Here is a 19,668-nt window from a genome sequence, read left to right on the forward strand (position 1 = left end):
ACATGTAAACATCTTTGAAAACTTATCTTGCCCTTGTAAATGTTCCCATGTGGCATTATGGATTTAAGCCTCCCCCTAACTCCATAATCCACTATCCTCCCTTTTTCAGACTATTACCACTTGTTAATTATTATGATCGGGCTTGTTTTTGGTCCTACAAATTCTCCCCCTTTGGAATCAAACACCAAAAATGAAGACATTAGTAGCACAAGGGAGGGTCAAACTTTGTGATCCTTTGTATGTGGAGTGGAATAGGTCACAAAATTTGACTCTTACATTACATAGACTAACCTCCCTCTAAATATATGCATACATATGATGGAGAATGTAGTTTATGCATAATTGGCAAATTAATGCTCAAGGGAGTTTAATCTATATAATGCATGGAGAAAGCATATAAATACCAAAGTGAAATCAACATGATGATATCGGTTTAGAAATACCACATGTGGAAACCAATTTGATTTATACCACTTGCAATAGGTGGTGGATATTTGAAGTATGATGCTTAACTCCGGGGACTCCATTTTCCTTGCAATGAGACTACTACACACATGATAAGCTTGAAAAAGGTGTTAGTCTCAAAGCATCCAACTTGTAGAGTAACCTCCACCTAAATTTTTGCACACAAGTATAAAATACTTGTAGGGGACATGCACATTGATTTTAGAATAAAAAATACCACTTGAAAGATGACATCACATGAATGTGAGAATCATTTTTGAAAGTGATATTCTGGAGAAATTATCTACAATTTGGACTTTGGCACATATTAGATGAACAATTGTAAAACAAGCTATGTGCCGTGCTCCTAAACAATTTAAACCATGTAGGTTTGCTCCAAGGGTTAAGAGTGAAACCGAGCAAGCCTACCATAAGATATACCTAGAGTATGCAAGACAAAAGATTAAATATGTAAATGCAAACCTAGGTATGAAAAGGAACTAGATGCTAATTGAAATTGCAAGAAATTAAATCTAGTTACCTAACATGGGAAGGGGAATTTGGTTCCATAGTATTCACTAACCCACTTGGCAATTTCCTTGTCCATCATGATGCACCCCATGAAATGCACCCATACTTTGCCAAGTCTCTAAATTCCCCGAAGTCCATCGGACTTCTCAGTTCCCTTTCAGGATCTAAACCTTCTTGGTGCTCTTCATGTTGGAAATGATCTCCTTTGGCTCCAAATGCGTTTGGTCCCATTGTTGGCTTGCTTGTTCACCGTGATGGCCACCACCTTGTCATTTTCTTCTTCTTCAAGAGATAAGGTGTGGATGCCTTTTTGTCCACTTGTTGGTATAGGTGTTGGAGAGCTTGCTTATTTCCTTTTTGTTTTTCTCTTTCTTCTTAGCTCCTCCCCCATTCTTCACCTTGCACTCATAGGACTTGTGGCCTTCCTTGGGGCACACGTAGCAAACCACAATTTGTCCTTCATCAAGCTTCTTCACTCCCTTAACGGTGTTATCTTGATGATGTTGGGCTTACTCCGTTTTGCCTTTTACTTGAGTCAAGTCCTTGGTAAGGCGAGCCACATCTTGCTTGAGTTGCTCATTTTCCATTGCGACCTCTTCTGTGCATGTATCTACAACAACTTTCTCAACACAAACTTGGTTGCACAAGGGTGAGTCTAAATATAAATCATTGCAAGAAGTAGAAGCATCCTTTTTAGGCATGTCAAAGATAGAACTTTTCTTTTTAGGTGCCTTGGTGAGGGTTGTGCCGATGGCTTCAAGATTAACAACTTTATTAGTTAGCTCATCATAATGTTTGCACATGGTTTCCATTTTAGCAAACAAACTTTTATAAGCATCTTGTGAGCTAGCTAACTTTTCTTTTAATTTTTCATTTTTCTTTACAAGTTGCTCATCATTGATTGTGCATGCATTTATTGTTGTACTAGCCTCAAGTTGCTTAATTTTAGTAGATAGTTCAGTATTGAGATTAGCAAATGTCTCATATTGTTCAAGCAAGGTTTTATATGGTTCTTGTGAACTATCGAGCTTTTCTTGCAACATTTTTAGCTTCTTTTGTTGGCTAGTGCAAGCCTTAGCATATTTAAAATTGTCTTGCACAAGTTCATTAAGAGAAGGCATTTCATAATCACTATCACTCTCACTAGAGGATGAGCTTTCATTACCTCGTGCCATAAGGTACACACGAGAAGAGCTTGATGATGAGTGCTTGTGGCCTCGTCTCTTGTGATGGTCTTCTTCTTCACTTGAAGAATCATCCCATGACCTTATTGATATGAGGGCTTTGTCCTTGCACGCCTTCGTATTTGTCTTGGGTGTGGGCTTGTTTGGATAAACTTCCACAAAGTGCCCCAACTCGATGTATCCATAGTATCCCTTATTTCTTTGCTCATTTCTTTGATTGGTGAAGATAAAATCTTGAATTTGGATGGGCACACCCTTGACATTGAGCCTTTGGATCATCTTCTCCACCTTGTTGATAAGTTTGATTGATTCTTTATCAAGGTCGGAGGTGGAGGAGGCAGATTGATCATCATCACTTGAATCTTCATTATCATCATCATCATCATCTTCTTCTTCTTCTTCTTCTTCATCATCATCATCATCTTCACTTGAGGAGCTTGAGCTTGAGCTTGTCTCAACTTGCTTGCCCTTCATCTTCTTTTTCTCACTACATGCGAGAGCTTTGCCTTTGCTTGATGACGAGGCTTCTTCTTGACCCATCTTCTGTGACATTTCAAATGCCACTATCTTGCCAATGACTATGGCCGAAGTCATGGTGCTCAAGTCCTCCATGTCGTGAAGGATGGTGATGATGCTTGCATATTTCTTTTGTGGTAGCATGGAGATGATCTTTCTCATGATGTCCGCATCATCTAGCTTCATTAATCCTATTGAATGGAGCTCATTGATAATTAGATTCAAATGAGAATACATATCACGAACAAGCTCATCATCATTCATTTTAAAGAAATCATAATTTTGTTTAGCTAGACAATGTTTTTGCTCACAGACATTAGTTGTGCCGTCATGGAGCTCTTGGAGTTTTAACCAAATTTTGTATGCCATATTTAAAGTGAACACTTGGTTAAACACATCCATGCTAAAAGATTCAAATAAGCAATTTTTAGCTCTAGCATTGAAATGAATTTCTTTTTCTTCACTCTTTGTGGGTTTATCGGGATTCTTAATGGTTTTCATCCTGTCACGAGTGACTCTCCAAACACCCAAATCTACCACCTCAAGGTGACAAGTCATTCTAGCTTTATAGTAGGTGAATTTAGTGCCATCAAAGTGCGGAGGCCTAGAGGTATCAATTCCAACCACTCTAAATAGCGTTGGCTCAACGGCGGTGAAGCCAAAGGTCCAAATTAAGTCAACCGACTCTGATACCACTTATAAAGGACCGTGACGCCTAAGAGGGGGGGGGGTGAATTAGGCAACTTAAAACTCTAACTCTAAACTATCCCCTCTTTGTCTACCCTTAGCAAAACCTATGCAAAAGATAAACTATCTAAATGTACAACTATGGTTGTGCTAGTATGTTGCTGTCTCTACTGCAAAAGGAGTTATGCAACCTAGGTTCCAAACCTATCAACTAGCCTATCACTAAGGTAGAAAAGTAAAGCACACACCAAGATTGCAATATAAATGCGGAAGCTAAAGAGTAAGGTAGAGATATGCAAACTCCCATCGATGACTCTGGTATTTTTACCGAGATATCGAGAAGCGCGCAAGCTTCCCCCTAGTTCTTGTTGGAGCCCCTCGCAAGGAATCCCTCACAAGGGCTAAGCTCCCGATTGGGTAACTCTGTGGATAGCCTCAGGCCTTCCCCACATGCAAGTGGGTCTCCGACGTGCCTTCCTACAAGCCTCTCCTGGATGCTCCCCGCCTCTTCACTATCAAGCTTCCGATCAAACCACCACGGGCCTTGTTCCCTTCGGTACACGGTGGCGGCCACACCACAAACGCGGTTGGTGTGATCTCGCAAGACTACAAACCTCTCCGATGTACAACAATGGTGTGCGCAAGCACCGAGTGATAAGAGGTGTGTAAACCTCACTAAACACTTGGCCTAAACCTAGAGCAAGCGCATAAGCAGTGGTCTAATCAACCTAAGTACTTCGCAAAGCACCTACGCTAATCATCTAATGAATTACTAAGCACTATACAAGTGGAGATCACTAAAATGGCATATCAACTTGCTTGGTATGTTTCCTCAGCTCTCCACTCTCAAATGGCTAGTTGGGAGGTCTATTTATAAGCCCCATGGAGAAAGTAGCCGTTGGGGATGAAATCCAGCTTTCTGCCATTAACCAGACGCTACTGTCGTCCTTTCCAGACACATCCGGTCGTGCCGCCCGTTGGAGCATGCGCGTTGATCGGACTCTGGGCCGAGTCCGGTCTCACTCGATCGGACGCGTCTGGTCGTGCTAGCGCCGCTCTGGAACCTTTCTAGACATAATCGGACGCTACTTCTTAGTGCGTCTGGTCATCCTGCCGTCGCATCCGGTCACACTGAAAACATCGCTGTGACGAAGAACAGTGTCATCTGTGCGTCTGGTCACTACATCGCTCAGAGTCCGATCACAGCTGCTGACGCCTGCTATTGCCGAGCAACTGATCGGACGCGTCCGGTCCCTAGAAGGGCCGTGTCCGATCGCCTCTGCCGAGCTCGTTTCTTCGCGATCTTGCGTCCGGCTTGGTTCCCATCTTCATGCTTGGACTATGCTTGATATCTTGGGTCTTCTCTTATGCTTCTAGGGTCTTGCTTATGGTGTTGATCGTGGTATCATCATGTCGCCTTCGTCTAAGTCACGTCTTACACCCTATTGAACTACAAAATAATTACTTGCAAATTCATTAATCCAATTTAATTGTGTTGGTTATCAAACACCAAAATCAAAAGTAAATAGGCCTAGGGTCTATTTTCCTTACATACAACACTATTTCAACCGTACTTTTCAGCTTGTTTTCCTCTCACACTGAATCAACGTAAGCATCAGTGGCAGCAGCCAAATATCGGCAACGACAGAATGCGCGAAGGATTTGAATTCGTCAAACACAACAGTCAGCGAGTCACGAGAGTTTTGCCAGAACCATCTGAATGAGATTCCCATATAGAACCTGCTGATACATGTTGCATGTAACACTGCACGTTCTACTTAGAATAGGCTATCGGCTACGGGGCAATTAGCAGAGCCGGGAGCTCCTAATCACTCTGGTTTAAATTATTTTTATCAACAAGCTGGATAAACCTATCCTGCTACTACTACTACATGCATATCAGTACTAGTAGTAGCTTAACGCCACCAGCAAGGCTCCAAATTAGCTTAACTGCTTGACACTACAAAAAGCATTTCTAGGGGCGGCCGGTAACCCTTCGTAGGGGCGGTTTGCCCAGCCGCCCCTACGCAAGGGTCTCTACAAATCATGTATTTGTAGGGGCGGTTTTCAGGCCACCCCTATAAATTGATTTGTAGGGGCAGCTGGTGATTGAGCCGCCCCTACAAATCGATTTGTAGGGGCGGTTCGTATGACCAGCCGCCCCTACAAATCTATTTTTAGGGGCGGCTTGTATTACCAGCCGCCCCTACAAATCGATTTGTAGGGGCGGTTGTAGTACCAGCCGCACCTACAAACAAGTATTTGTAGGGGCGGTTCAATCTAGAACCGCCCCTATAGTACATTTTCCTGCCAAAAAAAATATTCAAATTTACAATTCAAGATCGCGTTGCCGAACGTCCCACAACTAACGTTCCGAACCGCGTTCGCGTTGCCGAACGCCCCGCGACCAACATTCCTAACCGCGTTCGCGTTGCCGAACGCCCCATGACCAGCGTTCGCATTGCCGAACGCCCCGCGACTACAAGCACAAGAGTATTCTATAAACTACAATTACAAGTCCAATTCACAAGAATATATACAATCCATCATTAAATATACAAATTCCATACACATTGTTATCAATGTCCTAGAGCTAGCCTTTCAGTCTCACGAAGGTGTTGGTACTGAGGATTTGTACCTAACTCAGACTCTCGGTCATGGTAGGCGCCTCTGACGTGTACAATCTGGTCCAATATGAAGTTGCAAAGGTCGCCGACGAGCTCTAAGAGTTGGTCATCCTTGTATGGGTCTCTTTTCATTCCTTTCTCTTCTCTCCACTACAAGAGAACAAGTTTCGGTTTAGTATTTCATACCATTTATGAAGTTTTTATACTACGAGTGAAGAGGTTCAAACTTACCCTTAAGGGGTGTCTCCTGTAGCAACATGTGTTACTCATTATAGAACATATATAGTATCCACAATGTATACTCCCAGGCTTCTGCTTGGGCACTGTGTGTTTTGCATATGAAAATGTTAAGTAATGCTTTTGATAGCCATATAACGGAGTACTGAAGAAGTAAGTTACACTTACCGCACATAGTGTTTTTATAGCCAGCTTTTCCTTCCTTGCTGGATCATGCCTTCCATGATGATTAGTGACATAGAACCTAAATGCCCTGTTCGAATTATTTTAGCAAATACAAGTTGTTAGTATCCAAAAGTGAACGTTACAAGTATGTATACAAACATATAAGCTAATGAAGATTGTCGATATGTATACGTCTTGAGAATCGATATGAAGTCTTTGTATGTCACCGTGTCCTTATCTAATGAATCAAAGACCCATGCCATGCTCCTCTCGACATCGACGGCTATACAAATCCAGTGGTTGCTGCATGGATTTAATCATAGAACTAGATAAGCTCTTTTGCATCGAATAAAATATATCGAACAAAGCTTTAAGTATAGAGTTGAGCTTACTCGAAGTTGTATGGTAGCCATATAGTAGAGTGTTGTTGGAGATTTTTGAAAGCCAGGGCAATGTATGCCACAACCTTAAGGGACTCTTCCCTTAGTTTTGCCGTATGGATGTGCTCTTTCTCCCGAAGAGTCTTTGCAGCAGCTAGCTCTTTGGCATCCAGTGTCCACCGTTTAGGGTAATTAAAATTTGTTTGGGCTATAGCTTGAGGGTCCACATACCTGGCTTTCACACTTGGCATTTGTTTGACAATGTGCACTTGCATTCTACAAATCACGGCGTGGGTTAGTTACAACAAAATTCAAAGATTACATTCATATCATATCGAGAGGACAAGGACTTACATGCACCACGTGCGAATTAGATTCATCTCCATTTCTCCCAGGTGAAAGCATGTTTGCATGTCATTGAAGTCAAAGACAATTTTCCTGGCTGGGCTTCCAAATGTGCCGGTGGGGAAGCATGCTTGTATGATATCTATGCTCGTTGGGAGAACACGCAAGTACTAATCATGGAACCTTCTCATTCCAAGTGGTAGGCACTGGATGTCCCAGTTTGGTAGGAAGGGCTTGCCTCTTTCATATGTTTTCGGGCAATCCTTTGACCATTTGATGGCGTCAACATTTGGATACTGCTTTGCAATTTGGTGGAGTTTGCTAGTGACGGCCTCCTTAGAACCCCATGATGGGACTTTTTTAACTTGGTTCTCAGGCTTGAACTGGTCATGGGAATACTACTTGGACACCGACGAGGCGTCTTTGATCGGACCATAAACTGGCCTTATGGTGATTGGATGCTTCTTTCAAAGTTCCCATTCAGGCACATCCTCATCTTCTTGTGCTGCAGCTTCTTCAGGAGACACTCGTTGTTCATGTATCGACTGTGCTTGTTGAGAAGACTGTGGTATCTCATGATGCACTTGCTCAGTACGAGCTGGAGAAGGTTGTGGCATCTCATCAGGCACATGCTCGCTAGGAGGCGGGGAAGAATGTGGCATCTCAGGAATGTGGGGTCACGAGATGGTGAAAATATCTCCTCGACCTCAACAACTCGGTCCAAATTTGGGAGGAGGGGGGGGGGCGAAGAAGCAGTCAATATAATGTCCCGTTTGTGCTAGAGGATGAACTGCCCCATAATGTCTCCGAGTAACACCAGCCCCTCGGGAGTTGCGTAGTCTATCCTCCACTGCATGAACTCGGGCTTCACTGTATGCACCTCGACCCTAGTGTAGTTTGGCGGTATCTTATTATTGTGGTGTAAGCCACCTAGAGGATGTGCCACACCTGTTGCCACCTCCATCATAGTGTTCTGCCGGCCGCTGAGAAACACCAAGGTGCAGCTAGTTGGTTCCCGTATGCGATCGACTGGGGTTGTGGCTACAGTGGAACCTTGGCTGCTAGGAACTTTCGGAGGGCAACCAACTAATGCCAGTTCTCCCGACGGCGTCACTAATATCCATGGCTCCGTAGACAGTCCTTGCTCCTCCAGAGCCTTCGCAACTAGAGCCTTCACTTGGAGCTCAAGACTAGTCTCCCAGTCTCGACCATGTTTCTTGTACATGTGCCTGTCCTCTTCAAATCCTTGCTTCCATGTCGTCATTTTCCCTAGCCCCCTGGTGCGGCCTATGTGCTCCTTGATTCCTAAGCCAAGGCTAAGCTCGTCCCTCTCTCTAGAAGGATTGAATGAGCCCTTCTCCTTGTCTTCAGCATATTTCAGTATCCTTGATACCACCTCTTGGGTCTCCGACTTATCAAACTTAAGATTACTGCCGAATGATTCTATACTCCTCGCATATATCCAGTTCCTTGAGCGTACCTTCAAATTTGTCACATCGATATTCCCAGCAGTTATGGCCTCTTCGTCCATCTTCCTAAACTACTCTTCCTTGGCATAGTAGCCACCGGGGCCTAGATGATGGTGGTGTTTGTTCCTCTTCGCTAGCTCGGTGTTACGGGCACTGAGCTCCAATGCCTCTGGTGAAGTCTTCTGAGCCACGAGCTCCTCCCATTGACTAGGAGTTATTTTGCCGAACTTGTCGAAGGGAGTTAACCCCTTTTGGATATACTTTGTGTTGAGCTCTGACCTCCAATGTCGGAATGACTCCCATCATCCTGATAGCATTTTTTTACCAATTCGTGCTTACCCTCCAGAAATCTAAAATTGACCTTTAGCTGCCTATCACATAGTGCATTCTTTGTGTTCTCTGGTACCTCTTTCCAGTTAGGGATTGCTGGGTTCAATTTATCTCTTACTAGGGCCCTGATCGCATTACGAAATTTTCCTCTTAATTCTTTCGGCTCAAGGATCTCCCCTGCTGGCCTGACCTCTGTTATCACATAGCATGCCTTATCTGGATATAGATTTCCTTTTCTATCCCCTCATTTCCTCTTAGGCTTGGTAGTCGAGGTTGTGTCTTGAGTTTGTGGAGCAGAGGCATCGTGATCCATCTCTGTGGCTGTTGCCTCTGCTCTCCTTTCCTCTACTCCGTTTTGTCCAGCGAGATGTTGCGGACGTCGACATCGTCTTTTTTGAGTTTCAGGAGGAACCTGTATATACGACAGGTCAAAGTGTTAGCAGAGGTAACACAGCCAAAGCTTTAGCAAAATTTACAAGCTAAGGCTTTTTTCCTACCTCCTCATTCGGGTCAAAATCCTTGTCCAAATCTTCCTCCGTTGGCCTCCTTCTGGCTTCACATGGGAAAGGATCCTCATGACTTTCATATCCCTCTTCTGAGTCATCATCATCATCATCCTCTTCTTCTTCGCCTTCAGCAGCCTCTCCTTCGGGGCCTTCCTCCTCGTCACACTACTCCTGAGTAAGCATCACTTCTAGATCCTTTTCTACCTCGTTATCGAACTGTTCCTGAGTAAGCTGGTCCTCTAGTGCTTGCTCCTCAAGGGTTGGCTACTCATCAGGCTCGGGGCATTGGGCTGCACTGTCTGGTGTCCGCAACATTATTTCGCACTTTGTTCTAATAGATGCAAGAAAGTGTGCTTTAGGTACGCGAGAAGGTATAAGAAATAAAAAAGGTCTATAAACCAAAGTAGTCCTATAAAACAACAATATATCAAAAAAAGAGTAGTAGCAGCAGTAGAGGCCTCATAAACATATCAATCATCATTTGATCATGAACTTGGAGCATCAAGGCATCATAATAGAGAAGAGAGGAGAAGGTAATGTAGGGGCGGCTGCTAATGATGCCAAGTTCCTCACAAGTTCTTGATCATCAGCTCATATTCCATATAATGTATGGACTTGGACAATTTCATCATCAGCAAAACAAAGGAGAGGAGAGGAGAGGGGAGATTTGGCAAAAAAAAGCAGGTGCTGCTTCCAAAACATAGAGGATAGGAAAGGTGGCAACAAATAGAGGAGAGGGGAGATTTGGCAAAAAAAAGTAGGTGCTGCTTCCTAGAAAAAGCAACATGTCAATGTAAGAACATCATATGCTTAATATCTTCTAAACTTGATAAGCAGACCGGACAATCAGAAGTAGTAGACAGTAGTAGTAGGGAAGTAGTAGAAGTAGCAAAAAAGCAACAGCTAGTTAGGAGAGGAGAGTAGAGTGGAGTAGAGGAGAGTAGTAGTAGAAGAGGAGTACAGAGAAGACAGCAAGTAAGAGAAGATTAGTAGGGCGGCTGGTAATGATGCCAAGTTTCTCACAAGTTGTTGATCATCAGCTCATATTCCATATAATGTATGGACTTAAACAATTTCATCATCAGCAAAACAAAGGAGATGAGAGGAGAGGGGAGAGTTGGCAAAATAGGCAGCAGCTGTTTACCAAACATAGAGGATAGGAAAGGAGGCCAAGAAAATCATATGAAGCCATAGAAGCATTTGCTCAGTGAGTAGAATAGACAGAAGAGCAGCCAGCAGGAGCCATAGAAGAGAGAAGAGAGTAGATAGTAGAGCACCAGCAACATTAGGCAAAATTCAGTTAAGACTAGTATCTAATATCCAGTGATAGAGCAACAGATAGAGTAGTAGTAGTTGAATTCAGTTAGAATTCAGTTTGGAGTAGTAGTAGAAATCGAAAACTCAGTTAGAATTCAGTTAGAATTCTTTGACATCTCAGATCAGAACACTAAATCAAGTGTAAGCCGAGAAAATAGTAGTAGTATGAAAAGGAAACTAACAGTAACTTCACAAAAGCATATCTAGAGTTCTATTCCTCCAACAAACATGATCCTTAACATTCTAGAAAGATTATTAAGTTATCTAAAACTTCCTTATTATCATCTCAAGAGGATACAATAGATAACAAGACCAAACATCATGTACCAGTAAATCTGTTCAGACTTGGACAGATCTTGACATTAACTTTAAACACTCGTATCTAGAGTTCTAGACCATGAAAAGGTGTGTTCTTTAACATTTTAAAAAGCTTAAGAAAAGCACTACAACTCTTTTATTTTCATCAAGAGGTGATTCATAGGTTATCTGCTAAATTGAAAGTTAACTGGAACTGAGCATTTGGACAACAGCAATTCAGTCAAAATAAATCATAGCCGGAGTTGTAGACCATGGTAAATTATGTACTTAACCATTTTGGAAAGCTTAGGAAAAGCACTAGAACTACATTGTGTGCAACAAGAGCTAGTTTTGATGTTAACATGGTAGAAATACAAAAAATTGCAGAACTATATAGCACACGGTGAAAACCTGACAGTGACATCAAAAAAATCATATCTCCCAAAAATGGACAACTCTATATGTATCTGGGACCAGAACAGCTAGGATTAATGAGCTAATGAGCTGTTGCAAATGGCAGGAAACGAGTACAAGCACTTAAGACGGAGAAAAGCAGCAAGACAAGCACTCAAGTAGGATAGCTAAAATAAATCAAATGCGGTTCTTAATAAACAAGTTTGTTTTTTAGCTTCATCCATGTGCCACATCTTCTACAAATGGGAAATAATACTATTAAGAATGTATAGAAACATCATTGCAAAGTGCCTTAGGTCTCAATTAATAACCCAAGTTCTCATCAAAGCTACTAATCAGTCCACAGATACCAATAAGAAATAGTGCTAATTAGACAGGGAGGATGCACTGAGGGGGTGTACTGATTATTAGCTAGCAAAAATTGCAGACAACAATCGTAAGTAAGGTGTGGCTGCCGCACCTAAGGGTGCTCCTCCTGCGCCTAAAAATCTAACATCATTGACCTAAGGCACTTTGCTCAGTGTGAATCAAAATGGGCATGAACATCATGTATAGTTCCCATTACTCTAGGCACTTTGCTCAGCGTGTAAAAATCAAAATAGCCATCATCATGTCCAAGATAAGCATTAACATCTTCTACAATTGGAAGCCTGTTTGAATTTTGAGCAGCAAGCAACAAGCAGCAAGCAGAGCGGAGCAGTGGTGGATCCAAATTGGGGCATCCAATTGTACAAGCATGCCCAGTTGTACAAGCAAACCAATTTGCAGTATTGCATATATGTCAACAATGCACATATAACTGAGCACTGGTGGATCAGAGTGCTGGAGCAGGAGCAGCATTTAATGAGTAGAGCAGTGGTGGATCCAAACCTGTCGTTTGTAGGGGGGGCTGTGGAGGAGCACGGATGCCGGTGGAGGAGCGTCGACGCCGGTGGAGGACCGTGGATGCCGGGCAGCACTAGCAGCTTGCCCACCCACCGATGGAGGTGCGCGCACACCAAACCCTAACGTGGACAGTGAAGAGCTCAGGGGAGGGAGCGAGGATGCTAGGGGAGGAGCACGGACGGCGAAGAGCTCAGGCACCGGGGCGCTCGCCTAGGGAGGGAGCACCGGGGGGGATCGAGATGGGGCGGCGGTGGTGTCTCGACTAGCCAGGGAAGGGAGCGAGGATGGCATGGGAGGAGCGCGTGGACGGTGGAGAGCTCAGGCACCAGGGCGCTCGCAGGGTGAGGGAGCACCGCGGTCACTCGCCGGGGGAGCGAGCACCGGGGGCAGATCGAGATGGGGCGACGGCGCGTGTTGGCCGGCCAGGGCTCTAACCCTAGCCGCCGTGGCAGCTCGGGGATGTCGCGCTGCGGCCCAGGGGTGCAGAGAGGGGTCGCCGGCGTTGGGAGAGGTCTGGGAGGATGCAGCGGTGGCGTGGGGGCAGGGGGCCGGGTGCGGGCAGGCGTGGGCGTGGGGGCAGCCTGACGGCGTCGGAGGATGAAGACAGTGCCCAGATAGTCTGACTTCCGTGCGCCCTCTTATTTATACTTAGGAGTATTTGTAGGGGCGATTTCTGATCCAGCCACCCCTACAAATGCATTTGTAGGGGCGGTTTCTAATTCAGCCGCCCCTACAAATGCATTTATAGGGGCGGTTCCTGATCTAGCCGCCCCTACAAATAGTTTCTATTTTTTAAATTATAAATTCTATATTTTTATCATAAAAACACAAAGTAATATAAAAAAATTGTGAATATGCACAAATATAATATTTTGTATTATTCTATATATGAATAAATATATATATAAACAATTGTAGTCAAAACAATATAAAAAACAAAAAAAAACAAAAACTAAAAATTTGAATTTTAAAACTTCGACTACAATTTTATGACATTAAATGAAAATAAAATGAAAATGTTGTAAACATAAAAGTTGTATAACTCATCGACATGTACAACTTTTATTTTGGTCATCTTGTCATGTGACTTTGTTTGAACGATTCAAATTTTGAAATTCAAACAATTTCAAGTTGAAACAATATTTTGAAAGAGTAAATGATTTCAGATGAAAAACTCATGAATACCAAAGTTGTAGAACTCATCAATATGTACAACTTTTATTTTGATCATATTTTCATTTGACCAAATTTGAATAGTTGAAATTTTGAATTTTAATAATTGGCAACTTCAAACAAGATTTGCAACTTCAAATAGAGTCATCTGGATGTTGCAAAGGGTAGTCTCACACACATGCATAAATGTAGTCTCACACACATATAAAAATATGTAGTATTACACATATACATAAATATATAGTCTCACATGTATCCATAAATGAAGTCTTACAAACACACATTTACATAAACAATCCACGTTAAACAACTAGCTAGCCCGCTGTAACGACTTTCCCCTTGACACCTTTTCGTTCCCATGGCAATATGTCTTTGGGGAGGTTCTTTTCCACAACACTGATCTTCTTAGGAAAGTCTGTGAATAGCGGCATCTCATCGTAGTTATTGTAAGCTTCAACATCACCCACGACATCAACTCCAATAATGTGCTGTTTCCCGGAGGCAACCACGTGCTTTGTCTTCTTCTTCGGGGGGAGGTTACTTTGTGGGTCAGACATATAGAAAACTTGTGCAACACATGAAGCGAGCACCCAAGGGTCATCTTGGTAGCCTAGATTCTCGAGGTCCATGACTCTTAATCCGATCTCGTTCAGTTGGTGTTGTTTGATCCAGCGGCATCGAAATAGGGCCACCGTTATATCCCTTCCATAGTCAAGTTCCCATATCTCTTCAATGATGCCAAAGTATTGGATCTTTCGCCCTAATCCATCGAGAGCCTCTATTCGAATGCCGTTGTTTTGGTTCACATATTTACTATCCTTTGCGTGGGTATAGTACGTATACCCATTGATGTCATAAGCATTCCAAGATGTCACTTGTCTCGATGGCCCCTCTGCCAACCTACTGATGGTAACAGAGTCTATAGTTTCTCCAGGCGGTATGTTTTGGTCCTTCAACCATGTAGTTAGGCGTTGCTTGTGTTGTTTCATGACCCAATCATCCGAACGGCCATTTCTCTCCGCCATAATGATAGCCAAGTGTTCATCAATATACGGTTGCATCAGTTGTGTACTCTGCAAGACACTGTAATGCGCCCGACTCACCTCTTTGTAATCATGGTCGATGAATACTTTTCTACCACTGGTGCCCTTCCTAGCCAGCCTACCCTTGTGACGAGAATCGGGTTTACCAATCCCTTTCTGTACTTTTAGGTACTCTTGACAGCACTCGACGACTTCTTCAGTACTGTAACCCTCTATCATGGAGCCCTCTAGGTATGCTCGATTATGCACATATCGACTTAGAACCGACATGAACAGCTCGTAGGACCACATTTCATGCAAGTAGCAAGGGCCAAGCGCCTGTATTTGATGAACCATGTGAATCATGAGATGTGGCATTATATCAAAAAAGCAGGAGGTAAACACATCTCCAGTTGGTTTTGTGTCTCCACCACAAATTCATGTAGGTCACTTAGCTCTTCCTTACCAATTGTCTTCTGTGAGATCTTCGAAAATAAGTAGCACAAGCGGGTGATGGCCATTTTCAAGAACTCTGGCTTTATTGCCCTGATTACAATAGGTAGAAACACTGTCAGCATTACATGGCAATCGTGAGCCTTGCAGTGTGTTATTGACAAGTCCTTCATCGACACTAGCTTCTTCACATTTACTGAAAACCCAGTCAGGACTTTGATCCCCCTCATGAAAGTGCATATAGCTCTCTTCTCGTCTGGTGTTAGGTTGAAGAACGCCACGGGCAGAGTGTATTTTCCATTAGCCTCAGGTACCGGGTGAAGCTATGGCATCATGTTTAGCTGCACCATGTCTTTCCGTGCTTTCAGACCATCCTTTGACTTGCCTGTGTCCATCAAGGTAGCAATGAGACTCTTAAAGACATTCTTCTACACGTGCATAGCATCAATGGCATGGGGGACCTCCAAGTCTGGCCAATAAGGCAGATACTGAAAGAAGATCGATTGTTTCTTGAAAGGTACGCCTTCGACAGGAGGTGTGCTTCTATCTTTATTTGTCCTATCCGGATTCTTCTTTCCATAGACGACGCATATGTTTTTCACCATTCTGTACACGTGTTCTCCGTTATGACATCTCTCCGGAGGGGGTTCAATCTCCGAGACGTTGTCATAAAATCTAAAGAACAATTTGCTGCGGTACTTGTGACTTGTCTTTAAGAAGCATCGGTTCCTTAGGTAAACTATCTTCTTGGATGCATCCAGGTACACCCATGTAGTACCATCCAAGCAAACCAAGCATCCTGTCTTCCCTTTGATCTGTCCAGACAAAGCAAACAGCGCGGGGTAATCATTGGTAGTAACAAATATTATTGCTCTATATATGAAGTCCTCCTTTCGGAACGCATCGTACATCTACTCCCCATGCCTCCATAGCCTCTCCATTTCTTGCATCAAAGGCTCGAGGAACATGTCTATATTAATGCCTGGTTGTTAAAGGCTAGAAATAAGAATAGCGAGGAGAAGGTACTTTCTCTTCTGACACAACCATGTTGGGATGTTGTACATGGTCAAGATCACTGGCCATGTGCTGTGGTCGCTCATCCTCTCATTGAAGGGATTCATTCCATCGGTGCTCAAGCCAAACCATAGATTCCTTGGGTCATCGTTGAATTCTTTGTGCTTCTCATCAAACCTTTGCCACTGACTACAATCAGCCAGGTGTGCAATCTTATCATCATCCACCTTGCGCTCATCATCCCACCATGTCATGAGTGCGGCTTCTTTAGGGTTTAGGAAGATACGTCTCAAGCGGTCGGTCACTGGCAGGTACCACGTTACTAAGGCAGGAATTCTTCTCTCCTTTGCATCGTTGCCTAATGGAGTGTCCTCTAGGGGTTGAGATTCTTATACCACCTTTTTTGTACCCTTCGTATTCCTCTTTTTCCCCGTGGAGGCTTCATCCCTACCGTAAAGGTCATTGTTCTTGTACCGGCTGGCCCCACACCGGGGACATTTATCCAGTGACGTGAACGTTTCACCACGAAAAAGTATATAGTGGTTGGGGCATGCATGGATTTTTTCAACCCCCATTGTCAATGGATTTATGACCTTCTTCGCTTGGTATGTGTTGGTGGGAACTGAGTTTGGTTGTGGCAGCACCCATGACAGGAGATGCAATAGATCATTGAAACTACAGTCTGACCAGCCGTACTTAGCCTTCAGGATGAGCAGCTCAAGCATAAAACGTAGCAATGTCCAATGTGTCGGATAACCCTTTTCAACACCATACACAGTCTTATTCGATGCTTTTGTCACCCTTTCCAAAATTTTAGACCTTTTGGGCTATTTAGTAAAATCTCTAGTCCAATGGCTCGAATCATGTCCTCCAAATCATCTTCATCCCCGACACGTGCTCCACCATCATTATTGGCACCACCTTCATCGTTACCATCCCAACCACCAGCATCACCACCTTGTTCATTGCCAAACTCGAAATCCATTCGTGCATCAAGCTCTGCTGAATATTGGGACAGTGATTCTATGGTTTTGTCGTCGTATTCCTCCTCATCCTCGTCATTAACAATAACCGTTTCACCATGATGAATCCACACTGTGTAGTCCTCAACAAATCCTCGCATAATCAAATGTGATATGATGATAGTCACATCTGTCCATGCCATACGGTTCTTGCAATCTTTACATGGGCAAATAATTGTATCCTTATTTTCTTTCAATGTCGTTGCATGCTTCTTTGCGGCTTTAATAAATTTATCCACCTCTTCACGGAAACCTGCCTTGAACATTAACGAACCATACATCCAAGAGTTCCTATACTTCATCTTTTACAACAACAACAAAACAAACATTAAAGGACTACTTATTCAGATATATATAAAAATGAAACAAATTAATAATTACTTGAGAATAATTGTATATACTTTACATATATATGAATATAAATCTAATATAATTACATGAAGCATACAAACACACCATGGTAAAGGAAAATTAATTAATGGCCCATTTATCCAAAAATAATTAAAATACATATTTATTGATTACAATAAATAATTTCAAAGACAACAATTAGCAACAATTATACTTTACCCAATATCTTTCATACAAACCCTAGTCAAATTTCATCAAACATAAATTTACAAAAACAAAATTAATAAAAAACCAAACCCTAGATCTAGATCCACATGCACATGAAACATCCATAAAACTAACTAATTGTTCACTAAAATTAAGAAACATGGACCAAATAAGGGTATGATCTTGTTCCCCTCCCTAATTTACCCTAGTATATTTAAAACTTGAGTCTAATTTGCTTCATAAATAGCTCAAGCACCATAGAAGAGAGAGAAAAACAAAACTCTAATTACTCACTAACCAACCATTAAAACTTTAAAAAAAAGTATGAAATAGCATTTTCTTACCTTCTACAACCTCTCCACCAAAGGATTTGAGACCAAAACCTTCCCCCTTAGTAGAGCAATTTTTGGGAGGTGCCCAAGGCCTCCCCACCTTTCTTTCACGGGTTGGAGTAAGTGACCCAAGGAGTAAGAAGGTGCTGCATCTGTTTAATATGGGGGCATTTGTAGGGGCGGCTGGTGATTGAGCCACCCCTACAAATCAGAGCTATAATTATGGGGCCATTTGTAGGGGCGGCTCAATCACCAGCCGTCCCTACAAATACCATTTGTAAGGGCGGCTGGTGATTGAGCCGCCCCTACAAATCAGACCCCATTTGTAGGGGCGGCTCGTAACACCAGCCGCCCCTGCTGTTTCATTTGTAGGGGCGGCTGGTGTCTGGGCACCCGAGCACGCCACTGTAGGGGTGGCTCCATCACCAGCCGTCCCTACAAAAAAAATGAACCGTTGCTAAAAATCATTTTTTAGGTAGTGTGAAGAAACATTATGATATTACTGGATCCAAAACAGCAGGTGCATGCTGCAGGCTGGCCTGCAGCTGCAGCCCTCAGCGGCCATTCACAGCGACGGCACACGCACGTGGAGCCCCCTACTACGGCCTACTCAAACATGATGAGGTCGACGGCGTCCCACGCCTCCACGTCGCCACCCTCGTCGGCCGCCGCTTCGGCGTCCTGGAGCCCCAGGAACACCTCCAGCCTGGACAAGCAGTCACGCAGCGTCTCTTCTCCTCCTCCCGCCACGACGGTCGTCGCCACCAGAGACGAGCCCGAGATCTCCTCGGCCGCCGCCACAGACTTCCGGCGCCTCTTGGCCGCCGGCTCGCAGATCTCGCGCGCCGCGGTGTCGTAGGTGCGCGCGGCGTCCTCCAGGGTGGTGTAGGTGCCGAGCCAGACGCGGGCGCCCTTCCACTAGTCGCGGATCTCCACCGCCCAGCGGCCCCAGGGACAGCGCCGGATCCCACGGTACACTGACAGCCTGGCCAGCGGCAGCTCCAGATAGAACAAGCAGTGGCCAGCAGCGTCGTTAGCTAATGGTTGTTGTACGTAACCATGACATGCATATATACTCATACGTCGGTGTGTTTGGCAAGTTCGAAGAAAGGGCACTGGAACGGGAGGTGGGACTTAGCAGAGGGAACTGATGTGGGAGTTTGATTTATATTCTTAATCCCCTATTTGGCATGTGCAGAAATTAAGAGAGAGTTCAAGAGGGGGTTTCTTCTGCATTTGCTTGGTTGGTGGGTTTGGGAATGAGAAATCGTAACTTTCAGTTATCATCGATGGTGGAGATATGCTCATCTTGTGCTGATAAGGAATTCTTACTCAATTCCCATCGCTCTCTGGGTTTAAAAGGTGAGAGTCGAGGCCCTCGAATTCCTCTCCCCCTTCCCAAAATAACTCCCATGCCCACCAACTAATCAAAGGAATTTTAATCACACACACTACTACAGAATGGACTTGTTGTCCCGGGCGGTAACAGCCTTTAGTCCCGGTTACCGTGCCGGGACAACGATCCCGGGACTAAAGGTGGAACCTTCAGTTCCGGGTCATCGAGCCGGGACTAAAGAGGGACCTTTAGTCCCGGTTGGTAACACCAACCGAGACTAAAGGCCCTCCAGCCGAGCAAACCTGGCGCACCCTTTAGTCCCGGTTGGTAACCCCAACCGGGACTAAAGGTTCCTTTTCTTTTTCTTTTTTTTTGTTTAATTTGTTTTCAGTTCAGTTACACGTATTTGTTTAATATATAATAT

The 19,668-nt window shown here is 43.8% G+C and overlaps 1 pseudogene; it reads right to left on the minus strand.

Moving 5' to 3' along the window:
* Positions 1-18,514: 18,514 nt before the first annotated feature.
* LOC136510655 (ethylene-responsive transcription factor ERF096-like) lies at positions 18,515-18,988 on the minus strand (annotated as a pseudogene).
* Between the last annotated feature and the right edge of the window lie 680 nt (positions 18,989-19,668).

This window comes from Miscanthus floridulus, chromosome 16, assembly GCF_019320115.1.
Source record: "Miscanthus floridulus cultivar M001 chromosome 16, ASM1932011v1, whole genome shotgun sequence".
Classification (NCBI taxonomy): domain Eukaryota; kingdom Viridiplantae; phylum Streptophyta; class Magnoliopsida; order Poales; family Poaceae; genus Miscanthus; species Miscanthus floridulus.